The sequence below is a fragment of the Entelurus aequoreus genome, linkage group LG06, assembly GCF_033978785.1.
Source record: "Entelurus aequoreus isolate RoL-2023_Sb linkage group LG06, RoL_Eaeq_v1.1, whole genome shotgun sequence".
In the NCBI taxonomy this organism is placed as follows: Eukaryota; Metazoa; Chordata; class Actinopteri; order Syngnathiformes; family Syngnathidae; genus Entelurus; species Entelurus aequoreus.
Window position 1 is genome coordinate 63,997,180 of NC_084736.1, and position 15,363 is coordinate 64,012,542.

The 15,363-nt window shown below is 39.2% G+C and overlaps 1 protein-coding gene across 2 annotated transcripts in view; it reads left to right on the forward strand.

The window, feature by feature from the left end:
* The window catches only part of LOC133652447 (tetratricopeptide repeat protein 28-like), a 605,917-nt gene that overhangs the window by 190,242 nt on the left and 400,312 nt on the right, over positions 1-15,363 (forward strand). The window lies entirely within an intron of this gene.

Genomic DNA, 15,363 nt, shown 5'->3' on the forward strand with positions numbered 1-15,363 from the left:
CCGGAGTCTTTTGCATCTGAAAGAAGCCTTGTGATTGTTCCATCTGGTTTTGAATTCTCCCTCAGTTAATCCTACGTATGTGTCGGATGTGTTAATGTCCTTGCGTATTACCTTTGCTTGGTAAACAACTGATGATTGTAAGCACCCCCCGTTGAGAGGGCAATCAGGTTTCTTGCGGCAGTTACAGCTTTTGTCGGTTTTGGAGTCGTTCTGCCTGGTGGTGGGCGGCTCCTTTTCAATTGCTTTATTGTGGTTTGAAATTATTTGCCGCATGTTGTTCATGCAGCTGTAGCTCAATTTAATGTTGTTCTTGTTGAATACTTTTCTTAGGGTGTTGCCTTTGGGGAAGTGTTTGTCGATCAGGGTGAGGAATTTGTGGCCAATATTAGTTGAGACGTTTTTGCTGTATGGGGGGTTGTACCAGATAATGTTGTTTCGTTTTCTGCTCCTTTTTGGTTGGTTTCCTGGCGTGGGTTCGTAGGTGAGGGTGAAGTTGTATCCGCATTCATCAAGTGCTTTTTGGTACGGGGGGGTTGCTTTGTCGAATTCAGCTTTGCTAGATGACAGCATCGATAGTCTTTTATTAATTCCGGTAGGTATTCTTTTCGTGGTGGTGGGTGGGTGGTTGCTGTCATGGTGCACGTATTGAAGTGTTGTGTTGGGTTTCGTGAATGGTCGGTAGCTGTTATTCCTCAGGTTGAAAGTGACGTCGAGGAAGTTGACGGTTTGCTTGTTGGCTTCAATTGTGATCCGTAGACCGTTCTCTTTGAAGATTTGGCATATACGCTTCTTGGTATTCTCGCTGCTCCTTGGCGAGGCGCGGCACACTGCCAGTCCGTCATCACGGTAAATACCAAGGTTCAGGTAGAGGTTAGCGAGCTGGGAGAGGAGGAAACTCCCAACAAGTTCGCACGTTTCTGCTCCGTATATATATATATATATATATATATATATATATATATATATATATATATATATAATATATATATATATATATATACACACAGTACAGGCCAAAAGTTTGGACACATCTTCTCCTCATTAAATGCGTTTTCTTTATTTTCATGACTATTTACATTGTAAATTGTCACTGAAGGCATCAAAACTATGAATGAACACATTTGGAGTTATGTACTTAACAAAAAAGGTGAAATAACTGAAAACATGTTTTATATATTAGTTTCTTCAAAATAGCCACCCTTTGCTCTGATTGCTGCTTTGCACACTCTTGGCATTCTCTCGATGAGCTTCAAGCACACCTGTGAAATGAAAACCATTTCAAACTTTTGGCCTGAAAAACTTTCTAAGTATGCATTTTCTGCATATTGATCGGAGTCAATGAAGTGGTGTCAATGTAGATGCACCGCATGTCTGCTGCTAAAATATTGCATTTCAAAATATGGGAAATCTCCTAAAAAATTGTAAAATATTGGATTTTACTACATCACAATAACTTGCAAGCTAATCAATTTTATAGCAGTTTATGGATTTAATAAATTGTAAGGTTTCCTCGTTAGGAACCTTAAAATATTGGTTGGTTGGTTGGTTGAAGTTTCTTTCCAACATGCATACAGTTTTAATATGACAAATCATATATTTCATATATTTTCTTTCATCTTTGCAAGCTCAGCTTAGCATAATGGAGCGCTGGTTAATACTACAGTACTAATTTACTCTCTACTTATCATAATTTTTTTGTTTTTTTCAATACTAAATACTGGTATCATATCTGTATATATTGTATCTGCTGAGGTATTTATGTGGCTGTTGTAAAAAATATATACTGTATATATTGGCCTATGCCGTTAAAAGAAGGCTGATATCGATATACAGTACGTCAAAATGGCAAATATTGGCACTGATAACCGATAAGAAGGTGATGAAGACACCTTTGGACACTTAAGGTACCCCATGGCCAGCGCTCTGGTCAAATGCAGAGAATAATTTTGCCACAATCATTGGTACTTTAACTTTAACTTTAACCTCACTCAGTTGAGGGTCCTCACGGAGCTGGCAGACAAGTGATTTATTAATTAATTGCCTGTATAGTGGAGTGAGCGAGTATAATGGGCGGTCCAGCACTGTACCCACATCTATACATCTCTCTCCTCTTCTTAAGGTAAGGATCCTTTCTTAGGTTTCACATACGGAAACATTGTTATGACTTTTACTTTCTCTATTTAGTCAAGTTTGATGTCTTCTTGTGGTTGCGCCATAGCTGAGGACCTCACAAACTGTTTTTTTGAGGTGGAAATAGTCGAAAATGAGATTTCTGGTTTGTTCACTTTCATGGAAGAGTGTATTCCTTTAATTACCTTTGGAATATTTAAGTATTTGTGCTAGAGCACATCCATGTGACGTTACTGACACCTAGTGACCAGTCAGTACACACTACTACATATCATCCCGTTTATTTATTTAAAAAAAATGCCCTGGCTCTTTCTGATCACTGACGATGGGCAAAATCTAAGGAATCATATTCAAATATGACAATCTTCAGTCAAAGACAGCTTCACAACCCACTGTACAGCACAGCTCGTCAGGCGTCAGGGAGTGAGGTTGTTTACCCCACATACGTTACAACATTCGTTACACTAGCATGCCGTTTTTTTGACATGATGGATTATTTTGTCTTCTCTATTCATTTTCTCATAGAGAAGTCATCCATCAACTGTCCTGCTAGTACCTCCCATGGAAAATGTCAAAAAAACCATTGACGGTTTCTTTAAAGAGGTCATATCAGGGATGGGCGATATGGCCTAAAATCTATATTGGGATATATGTCGTAGGCTCCTGCGATAACAATACATATCACAATATACTTTTGCTATATAAATGATAGTAGAACTATTTCAAAACGAATTACAAAGGCTCTTAATGTGGCTGCTGATGTAAGCATTAGCATATTGGGACATGTGGGATGTGAGCCGAGGATGTCGTTGTGGCTTGTGCAGCCCTTTGAGACACTTGTGATTAAGGCCTATATACTGTAAATAAACTTTGATTGATTGATTAAATGATATTGCATTATTTCTGTATATTTTCTCCAAACTAATATTAATCTACTTGCTAATTTATTGTTCATATCTGGTAATTTTAATGTTTCTATCCAGACTTCAGTTGAAATGTATTTGGCACTTATTCTTCTGTTGTATGGATACTTGACATTAGTTTTAGGTGATACTACAAATTTCGATATCGATCCAATACCAAGTAATTACAGGGGCAATATTGACCATACTAATGCTGATACTGTGCCTTTTTAATTTAAAAAATCTTTGAATAATTAATTTTTGATCACAATTATAATCAGACAAAACACAGGATGGTGGTTTAACAATATCAATTACATATTTAAATAATTTCTTACTATTTTATATAATTTATTTTCTGATTTAAATAATTTTGTTTTTGCGCTTATAGCCCACCTGTGTCCAGGGACTTATTTCCCTGAGTTTGTAAACAATAACAATCACATTTCCCCATTGTTTACAATGCAGCGAGAGCGATTCGGACCGAGAAAGCGACGATTACCCCATTAATTTGAGCGAGGATGAAAGATTCGTGGATGAGGAACGTGAGAGTGAAGGACTAGAGCCCAAGTATATCACTGATATGCTCCCACTATATACGCCCTCTAGATCACTAAGATCTTCTGAGACCAATCTGTTAGCGGTTCCAAGAGTAAACTCAAATCAAGGGAGATCATCATTCAGTCACTATGCAACACATAGCTGGAATAAACTTCCTGAAGATGTCAGACTCTCCCCAACTCTCACTACTTTTAAAACTAGACTGAAGACTTTTATGTTCACCTTAGCTTTCAGCTAAATCTTTTAATCTTTTAACTTTTAACGTCTGCACTGTTTTTATTTTTATTGTCTGCATTTTAATTTTGCTTTTATTTTCTTTCATTTCACTTTGTTGTCTGTGAAGCACTTTGAGTCTGCCTTGTGTATGAAAAGCGCTATACAAATAAAGTTGCCTTGCCTTGCCTTGCCTAGAGTGCAGTGCAGGACGTATCTTTTTTCGATCTGACCGTAACTTAGGTACAAGGGTTCATTGGATTCCACACTTTCTCCTTTTTCTATTGTGGATCACGGATTTGTATTTTAAACCACCTCGGATACTATATCCTCTTGAAAATGAGAGTCGAGAATGTGAAATGGACATTCACAGTGACTTTTATCTCCACGACAATACATCGGCAAAGCTCTTTAGCTACGGAGCTCACGTGATAGTATCGGGCTTAAATGCAGATAGAAACAAAATAAATAAACCCCTTACTGGAAGGATAGACAGAAAATCAACAATACTATTAAACCATGGACATGTAACTACACGGTTAATGCTTTCCAGGCTGGCGAAGCTTAACAATGCTGTTGCTAACGACGCCATTGAAGCTAACTTAGCAACGGGACCTCACAGAGCTATGCTAAAAACATTAGCTATCCACCTACGCCAGCCCTCATCTGCTCATCAACACCCGTGCTCACCTGCGTTCCAGCGATCGACGGAGCGACGAAGGACTTCACCCGATCATAGATGCGGTCGGCGGCCCGGAGACGGAGGAAGTCAAGGTGAGGTCGGCGGCTAGCGCGTCTGCTATCCATCTCAAAGTCCTCCTGGTTGTGTTGCTGTAGTCCACCGCTAATACACTGCCTTGTATTGGGACCCGGGGTGGACCGCTCGCCTGTGAATCGGTTGGGGACGTCTCTGCGCTACTGACCTGTCTCCGCTCAGGATGGTCTCCTGCTGGCCCCACTATGGACTGGACTCTCACTGTTATGTTGGATCCACTAGGGACTGTACTTAGAGGGGGGGTTACCCACATATGCGATCCTCCCCAAGGTTTCTCATAGTCATTCACATTGACGTCCCTTGTGTGGGCTCTGTGCCGAGGATGTCGTTGTGGCTTGTGCAGCCCTTTGAGACTTTTGTGATTTAGGGCTATATAAATAAACATTGATTGATTGATTGATTGATTGACAAAAAAACAAGTTGGTTTAGGGACTAGGAACATTCCAAAGCATTCACACATGGTTTTTTCAACTTATTTTTCTTCTTCTCCAGATTTTGACGCGCTCTACCTTCCACATGTTTCACCTGATTCAAATTGTTTCTAACTTCAAACTGTTCAACCTATTCGGGAATTGTGGGCTTTCCCTTGACAAATTTCAAGAATTCCAATATTTCCCAGAATTCCAGGTTTTCCGGGACATTTTTCCCATTCAAAATGAATTGGTCGTTTTTCAAACTTCCACCATTTCCACATTTTTCAACTGATCCAAACCATTCCACCTTCAACATATTCCACTCATTCTGGAAATTCTAACTAACATTTTTACAAGTTCACAAAAATTCCAGGAATTCCCACAATTCCCTTTTTTTCAAACCCTTTTTTGACCTTTTTTTCTGGCGACTACTCCTTCCACATTAAACTGCCTTGTTATTGTGCAATTGTAACATATTTAAAGAATACAGTACAGCACAAATCGCTAGCTGGAAACATAAGCGTTAATTGCTTGCTATCTTTTATGCTACTATAAATACAGTAATACTGTGTAATTCTTTATTTTTTTTTTTTAAATTTCAAACCTGCAAAGGTATTGTCATGTCTCTACTCTATAGTGTGTTGGATCAATGTTAATGTACATTTAAAAATATTTGCACAGGGAATATAAAATTATATATTAAAACTATTTAAGTAAATCAAAAGGTTTTCGCCCCCCCCCCCCGCGACTGATGCACACACCTGTTTGTCATTTCACCTGTCCAGTGTCAAGGTGCACTGGGATAGGCTCCAGTAGATTTATGCTGCTTTAACATCTGCTGACTGAAGCCTTGCTTTTGAAGAATCCTCCATCAAGTCTTTTATTGGGCGCCAAACAATCATCCATGCCACACCCACTTCAAGTCCACTTATAGATCCTGTATTAAAGTGTGTTTTAAATTAAACTGCCTTGTTATTGTGCAATTGAAACATATTTAAAGAATACAGTACAGCACTAATCGCTAGCTGGAAACATAAGCGTTAATTGCTTGCTATCTTTTATGCTACTATAAATACAATAATACTGTGTAATTCTTTATTTATTTATTTTATTTCAAACCTGCAAAGGTATTGTCATGTCTCTACTCTATAGTGTGTTGGATCAATGTTAATGTACATTTAAAAATATTTGCACAGGGAATATAAAATTATATATTAAAACAATTTAAGTAAATCAAAAGGTTTTCGCCCCCCCTGTTGACCCCCGAGGGGTCAAGGACCTCCATGATTGTTTGCAGTGCATTTTTCTATCAAACCTGAAGAAACAAATACATTTTCCCATAAAGATGATGTATTGGTGCACATTTTTCCGGGCTTTCGTGGGCCAGAGAAATTATACGGCGGGCCAGATCTCGCCTATGCGTCTTGTGTTTGACACATGTGTAAATAAAGCTCTATCATTGGCCAAATTTATATAATCTATACTGTATATCTATCTATAATGCGCAACCTTAGGTCACATTATTATTTTTAATCTACATTTAGAACTACTGGTGTAACGATTAGTCGACATCTCAATTGATATTCCTAAATTTCAAGTATATCGATCTGTGCTCGGCAAGTTTGCCTTCCAGAAGATAGGTATTGATCCATGATTGTTTTAAAAAGGAATCAATGGATTTTATCGATGCAAGGAAAAGGGAAACATTGGATTTAAGAACGGCAGACCTTATATAAAGTTCAGCACTTTTAAAAATAAGGACGTTAAACGTTAACTCTGTTTGCCACAAGACAATATCATAAATTACAACACAAAAACTTTCAGCTACAGTACGATTGCAAAAGCCACAACAAATACAAACGACACAACACAATAGTATATAGGTGCAACACAACTTTAAACCACAAAAGACGAGGCGTATGGAAGTGACAGTGAAGCCAGTTATGGTGAAACATCGACTTTCGGAACGCAACAACTAACTGCCAAGGAAAAATCATTTCATAAGAAACAAATACAAGAGACGGGTTAAGGAGGATATGGATATTGGGAAGCGAGGGGCCAACACCATCAACAGGAATGAGGGGGGCATACATGCTTCAGCACACCTGGGATGCTGTCTTTGTTCAGTGGCGCCAGGCCCGAGAACAGATACTGTATGGCCGGGTCCGGGGAACTTTATTTAGCAGGTAAATCTAATGTTAAAATGTTGGTTACTGTAGTTTTATTGAAGATTGCATGACTATTAAAAATGTGAGTAGAAAAGGTTTCCTCTTGTTAATTCAACCTAAAGTGTTGGTTACACTTTATTTAAATAAGATACGAATGCATTTGCCATTAATTGTTGTTTACTTGCTTGTTTGTATCCATCATTTATTTATATCTAATTCTCTTACAGGAAATATTAGGAATAGGGTTACAAAGGGGTGGAAAGTTTCCGGTAAATTAAGCTCGGGAAGTTTGGAAATATTGACCATTTTCTGATTATTGAAAGTTAGACACCGTCCATGGGAATTAATGGGAATAAATGGGAATTAATGGGGAATTACAATAATTATATATTATTGGGCACTTGTCTATATGCTACTGCATCTTTGTGGCCTTTTTGACGTAGCTCTTTGCACAGTATTTGCAAATGTACACAGCCTTTCCGCCTACATTGGTTGGGGTGAAATGTCTCTACACATCAGATGGTGTACGTGGCATTATTCTGTTTGTATTTATTTATTCTTGTAAAACACTAATGCAATGCCGCACACGGATATAAATAGTCAGCTAAACAATTGGAGTAGTTTTTAAAAATATTTTACTGATGGACAAATGAATATAAATAGGCTAGATGAATAAATGAACACTCAATCAGCATGCTAAATCAAACTATAACCTACATTCTTGTATGACAACAGAATGGCTAGCAGAACAGAAGGCAGAGGAATCTACACGTTTTGATTTAGTATTTGCTAGATGAACTTTACAGATCACAAAAAAGGTAAATTCGGAACACTAACGTAAGCATAAATGATGGGATTTAACATAGAGAAAATGTGCAGGGTTGAAATTCTACTGAATTTGCATTAAATGAAGTTGTTTTATCATCAGTTCATTTGTTTATCAGTGTGTGAATGTGTGTGTGAATGGGTAAATGTGGAAATACTGTCAAAGCGCTTTGAGTACCTTGAAGGTAGAAAAGCGCTATACAAGTATAACCCATTCATCATTTATCATTTTTAGCTAATAATCATGCCGCAAGATCTAGCATGTTGCATTCAATGTTTATTCCCATTAATTTCCCATTAATTCCTGTTAATTCCCGTTAATTCCCATATATTCCCGTTAATTCCCGTGGAAAGTTTCCAACTTTGAATATTCCCGGAATTTTGCAACCCTAATTAGGAATATAGGAAACTTCACCTGCAGTGTCCAGTATGCACTATTCATTTCACAATCACACTGCTTGATTATTTTTGCTAAAAGTTACTGACTCGATTTCAACTCACTGAATTATTACGGATTGTATCGTTAAAAAAAAAAATTAGATTGTCCCTGAATCGTATAAGCAACTACAAATATCGAATTGAATCGTATCGTTGTTAAAAGAAACCTTATTCAAAACACTTCTTTGAGGTCAACATAACATGTAATGGTGGTTTTGGTCAAACTTTTGTATACATTTGACCTTACAGACAATCTTCAAGCCTACAGCTACATGAGACTGGTCTGCGCCCCGTCAGCCTTGTTTTTAGTGTTTGAGATACGCTCTCGCATGTTACAGAAAAAATACCACAAGTCATAACTACTTTTTATTAGAAATGGCAACAGCAGAGGATTTTAGCATCCAGCTGTACATGTACAAGCCAGAGTCTGACCTGAGGCGAGTGGAAGAAACTGAACCGAGCCTTATAATGATAATAATAACCGATTTGCACCCCAAATTCAATTGTATAACACCAAAAAACAATTCCCGAAAATCATCCTCATGTTTTAGATTTTCTCTGGCAAACAAACTTAAGTCAACTATGACATGCCGCTGTGAGAGCAATGGCTTTTTTGTTGGACTATAAAATGAGACTAAAGAGATCAGATCCATGGTTTCTTATTCACATCTCAAACAATTTTTCTCTCAAAAGTTCTAGAAATGCTGCGTATTTTTACCATGCCCGGATTTGTATTGTTTATTGTTTATTGTTTATTGAATGGATCCCCATTAGCTGACGCCAAGGCGACTGCTAGTCTTCCTGGGGTCCATATAGGAGCATACAAAATTTAAATACAAAGAATACATGCATTACCAGACATTATACAATGGAAAAATACAACATAAGATAAAAAGCTAGTTAAAACCAGTATTAAAATTCACGTCATGTGGGCAGCTGCAAAAGGTGTATCTTTAAAGCTGTCTTGAATGACAATTTACTTTGTGAGAGATTAATGTGAGGTGGCAACCCATTCCAGAATGATGTACATCTATACATGACTGTATGTTTGAGGAAATTGGTCCTGGGAGCAGGAAGTGTCAAATAGCCATTGCTGGCATTCCTAGTGTCATGAATATGTGTGTTAGTTGATTTTAAAAACTGTTTGTAAAAGTAATCTGGTGATTGATCTAAAATGATAGTTCGAAAGAACATTAGGAGACTACAATGCATCTTTTGTTCAACAGACAACCAGGACAGGCGTGAATGCATATATGAAATATTAGTGCGCAAAGAACATTTAAGTACCAGTCTAGCCGCTCTGTTCTGTACAAATTGCAGTTTGTTCAGGTCAGACTTAGTCGTAGCGGACCATACTATAGGACAGTAATGAAGATGACAGAAAACCAAGGACTGTATCACTTGAGCCATTGTTGATGATGTCAAGAAGGTGGAGCACTTCCTGACCATGGCTAGACCTCTTCCCATTTTCATTGAAATACCATCAATATGATCGGACCATGACAGTTGACTGTCTAATAGCACACCAAGCAGTTTTGCTTTTTTGACCTGCTTAATAGGTATGTCTGACATTGAAATATGAAGCTGTGGGTCATCAACAAGTATATGCCTGGATCCAAAAAGAATGCTTTTTGTTTTGTCAATATTCACAACAAGTTTACTATCATTTACCCAGAGTGACACTCTCTCCAGGTCCTGATTTAAGTTATTTTGTAGGTCATTTAAGGTAGAGGCAGTACTGTATAGAGTTGTATCATCTGCATACATAACCATATTGGTGTTTGTTGTAACACAGGGAAGATCATTAGTAAAAATAATAAAAAGTAAAGGACCTAAGCAGCTTCCTTGAGGCTCGCCGCAGTAATTGTACTTGCGTTCAGATAGGCTACCATTAAAACACACTCTCTGTGATCTTCCTGATAGATAGCTCAACATCCAAGAAAGTGACATACTATTAAAACCATATTTTCTCAGTTTGGAGATCATTATGTTGTGATCTATGACATCGAATGCTGCACTAAAGTCAATCAGGATAGTACCAACCATCTTCTTGACATCCATTTGTGACAGCCAGTCATCAGTCAGCTGAGCTAAAGCAGTAGATGTTGAGTGACCTTGCCTATAAGCATGCTGGGAACACGACATCAGTTTGTTGTAGGTAAAGTAATCTTGAATTTGTTTGAAAACTACTTTTTCCATCAATTTACTAAGAACAGGAAGTATGCTTATTGGTCTACTGTTTTTACCAGTAAAATCTTTATTTTTGTCCTTAGGTAGAGGGATGACCTTAGCCTCCTTCCAAACCCCAGGACAGACTCCATATCTTAATGATTTATTAAATATATGACAAATCGGAGTTGATACATGGCATGCCGCAATTCTTAACAATTTGCCATCTAACATGTCCGTCCCAGCAGGTTTATCAGATGGCAGTGATAACAACAATTTCTCAATATCAGAACTACTAACTGGTACAAAATCGAACCTGCAGTTTTTACCCTTCATTATGTGCTTTTCAATTAATGTGCATGAGGAGGAGCCATCAGAAGGCGTCATATTCACTCTCAGATTTTCCACCTTGTTTGTGAAGTAATTATTAAAATATGTAGCAATTTCCATTGGCTTAGTCAGGTAAGCTCCATCAACTTCTATATACGAATTTGTTTTCCATGATGCTGATCTTCCCATTATTTGATTTAAAATTTTCCACAATTGTTTACCATCATGTCTAAAGTCATAGATCTTTGTCTGATAATATACCCTTTTATTACCTCTACTTATTTTAGTTACACGATTTCTTAATTTACGATAGATCATCGCATCAGAAAGTAGACCAGAAGAGTCTGCCAACTTTTTAGCCTGGTTACGTTGCTTCATAAGTGCTTTGAGCTCATTCCCTAACCAGGGGGCGCCATTTGCCTTGACAGTTGTTTTCCTGACAGGAGCATGCTTATCTGCAATCTGCAAAAATAACTTCATGAATGTGCTCAAAGCAGCTTCAGGATCCTCCTCAAGACACACAGTTTCCCAGTTAACATGTTTCACATCATCTATAAATTTTACTTCATTAAAATATTTATAAGACCTTTTATGTATTGTTACACTAGGAGCTTTGGAGAGCTTGGTCTTCCTCCTTATTGCAATTAAGTTGTGGTCCGTAAAGCCAAGAGCTATTGATACTGTTTTAGTGCATTTATCAGGAACATTAGTGAATAGGTGGTCAATGCATTTGGATGACTTTAGCCCATTTCTATTTATAGTTGATCTGGTTGGTAGTGTAATGGTCTGTGTGAGGTTACAGGCATTAGTTACAGCAATACGTTTCTTTTTCAGCGGGCACATAGCGGACCAATCAATGTTTGTGTCCCCAGTAAAATATATCTCTCTGTTCTCATCACTAGATTTATCCAACATCTTGCATATTAAATCCAGGTATTTTATATCGGCACTAGGTGGTCTATAGCAGCACCCAACCAGTATGGGTTTGGTCTGTGGCAGGTGAACCTGGATCCACAGGGCCTCAATATCAGCCAACATTAAATCATGTCTTACTTTCACAGGAATGTGACTCTGCACATACACAGCTACACCTCCACCATATCTTGTTCTATCATTCCTAAAAATGGTGTATCCGTCTACAGCTAATTCAACATCCTCAAAAGAGGAGTCAAGATGGGTTTCAGATATTGCCATAATGTGTATATCATTAGACTTCATTATCATACATAAATCAGGGATTTTATTTCTTAAGCTACAGATATTCAAGTGAGCTATCAGTAGGCCTTTGCCGGGTAGTTTAAGGTTGTATGAAACCATGATGAAGACGGGACCGTTCTCCCGGGCTGCCACACTGGCGTATGACCGATGTTTGGTCTTCAGTCCGCTGACGATCACGTTGTTCATGCGGGAGTACTGCTCCAAGTCGGCCACGCGACATTCCAAAACTTTTATAGCTTTGTCTTTCTCCGTGTTCAGTCTTTGGAGTGATTGAATGTCACCCATCAGATCCACAATTTTCTTTTGCTGTTCAGCAATTGTTGCGATCTCAGCCGACAAGAACTCAAGAGATTTCTTAATTTCTTCCATGTCGTCCTCAGGGGGGCTAACCGCTCTCCTTGGGCATTTGGACAGAATAACTTTTTTATGCTTTGCAATGTAGCAACACAGCTGTTTTAGAGACGATGTGAGGTTCCCCTTAAGATGAACATATATTATCTTTAAACTGAGGTCCAGACTGATTTTCGTACTTTTTGGCACAATGATATCACTTCTTAACAAGATTTAGCAGCAACTCTAGAGCCAGTCTATTTCCATCAAGTGGTCAATTGATACTAACCCTTCTTCTTAGGTCACTTTAAAGGCCTACTGAAATTATTTTTTTTATATTTAAACGGAGAAAGCAGATCCATTCTGTGTGTCATAATTGATCATTTCGCCATATTGACATATTTTTGCTGAAAGGATTTAGTAGAGAACATCGACGATAAAGTTCGCAACTTTTGGTCGCTGATAAAAACCCATTCAGTGTGTGAATGGGTGAATGTGGGAATAGTGTCAAAGCGCTTAGAGTACCTTGAAGGTAGAAAAGTGCTATACAAGTGTGTGACAGTCTCTCACCGTCCGGGTTCCACTGACCACCAAATAGGGACATAACGTCGAGCAGGTTGTGACTTTTCTTTATTATTTCAATAAATCTACGTCTTCTTTCGCCGGGTCGCTTTTCAGCTACGGCTCCACCTGCTCGCTCTTCCGCTTGCTTTTCAGCACCGCGTGTTCGTCTGTCTCTCGCTCTCCGTCTCCGTCGCTCTCGCTCTGCACGTGTTCGTTTTGCCTCTGCTTCTTCTGCCTCGTCGTTCACGGCTGCCCCCCTTTTACACACTGAGAGGAGATTATATAATTGTGCCCAGGTGGGCGATCCATGCACCTGACATTCATTACGGCGCCGCTGGTCCGCCGGCCACGCCTGCTCGCCGCCATCTCGGAGTCGGCCCCGGCGTGCCCCGCCTCGCTGTCGGTCTGCCGGCCACGCCTCCCCACAAAGTGTAACCCATTTACATTTAAAAAAAGAATATCCATCCATCCATTTTCTACCGCTTGTCCCTTTGATTGATTGATTGATTGAAACCTTTATTAGTAGATTGCACAGTACAGTACATATTCCGTACAATTGACCACCAAAGCCTGCTGACGTACTGCATAACAGTGTGGTACGCCAGCTCCACTGAAGCAGACAAACAGGCAATTCCGAGGGTCATAAAGTCATCGGCTGCCTTCTCCCTTCCATGAAGGATTTACACAACTCCCACTGTCTCAACAGAGCAAAAAGCATCACTAAGGACAGCACACACCCTGGCTTCCACCTGTTCCACCTGCTACCATCGGGCAGGCGTTACAGGTGCATCAGAGCCAAAACAAACAGGCTCAGAGACAGCTTCTTTCCCAGAGCTGTCACCATCCTGAACTCTAACTTATAATAATAATTCACCCCTATACAATATCCTACCCTAATACCCTACTGTGCAATATTACCCTTCGAGTGCAATACATCCGACACTGATTGTTATTTTTTACTCCGGTACTCTTGTGTTGTACTGTATATTGTACAGTATTTTGTATTTCTATAGTGTTTTGTATATTGTACAGGATTGCTTATTATTTTTATTGGATAGTAGTCTGTTTATTTCAATTGTTAGTTGTTTTTTTTCTTTATATACCTCTTGTGTAATTTATTTTTACCCCATATTTGTTCCCACTACCGCACCTTAAGTTGGAGTCCTTAAAGGCCTACTGAAACCCACTACTACCGACCAAGCAGTCTAATAGTTTATATATCAATGATGAAATCTTAACATTGCAACACATGCCAATACGGCCGGGTTAACTTATAAAGTGCAATTTTAAATTTCCCGGGGAACTTCCGGTTGAAAACGTCTATGTATGATGACGTTTGCGCGTGACGTCAATGGTTGAAACGGAAGTATTTGGTCACATTGTATCACAATACAAACAGCTCTGTTTTCATCGCAAAATTCCACAGTATTCTGGACATCTGTGTTGGTGAATCTTTTGCAATTTGTTTAATGAACAATGAAGACTGCAAAGAAGAAAGCTTTAGGTGGGATAGGTGTATTAGCGGCGGACTACAGCAACACAACTAGGAGGACTTTGAGTTGGATAGCAGACGCGCTATCCGACGCTAGCCGCCGACCGCATCGATGATCGGGTGAAGTCCTTCGTCGCGCTGTCGATCGCTGGAACGCAGGTGAGCACGGGTGTTGATGAGCAGATGAGGGCTGGCGTAGGTGGAGCGCTAATGTTTTTATCATAGCTCTGATGAGATCCCGTAGCTAAGTTAGCTTCAATGGCGTCGTTAGCAACAGCATTGCTAGGCTTCGACAGGCGGCACAGCATTAACCGTGTGGTTACAGGTCCAGTGTTTGGTTCGGTGTCTCCTGATAGTAGTATTGTTCATCTGCTGTCTATCCTTCCAGTCAGGGGCTTATTTCTTTTGTTTCTATCTGCATTTAAGCACGATGCTATCACGTTAGCTCCGGAGCTAAGGTGCTTCACCGATGTATTGTCGTGGAGATAAAGGTCACTGTGAATGTCCATTTCGCATTCTCGACTCTCAATTTCAAGAGGATATAGTATCCGAGGTGGTTTAAAATACAAATCCGTGATCCACAATAGAAAAATGAGAAAGTGTGGAATCCAATGAGCCCTTTTACCTATGTTACGGTCAGAGCGAAAAAAGATACGTCCTGCACTGCACTCTAGTCCTTCACTCTCACATTCCTCATCCACGAATCTTTCATCCTCGCTCAAATTAATGGGGTAATCGTCGCTTTCTCGGTCCGAATCGCTCTCGCTGCTGGTGTAAACAATGGGGAAATGTGAGGAGCCCTTCAACCTGTGACGTCACGCTACTTCCTGTACAG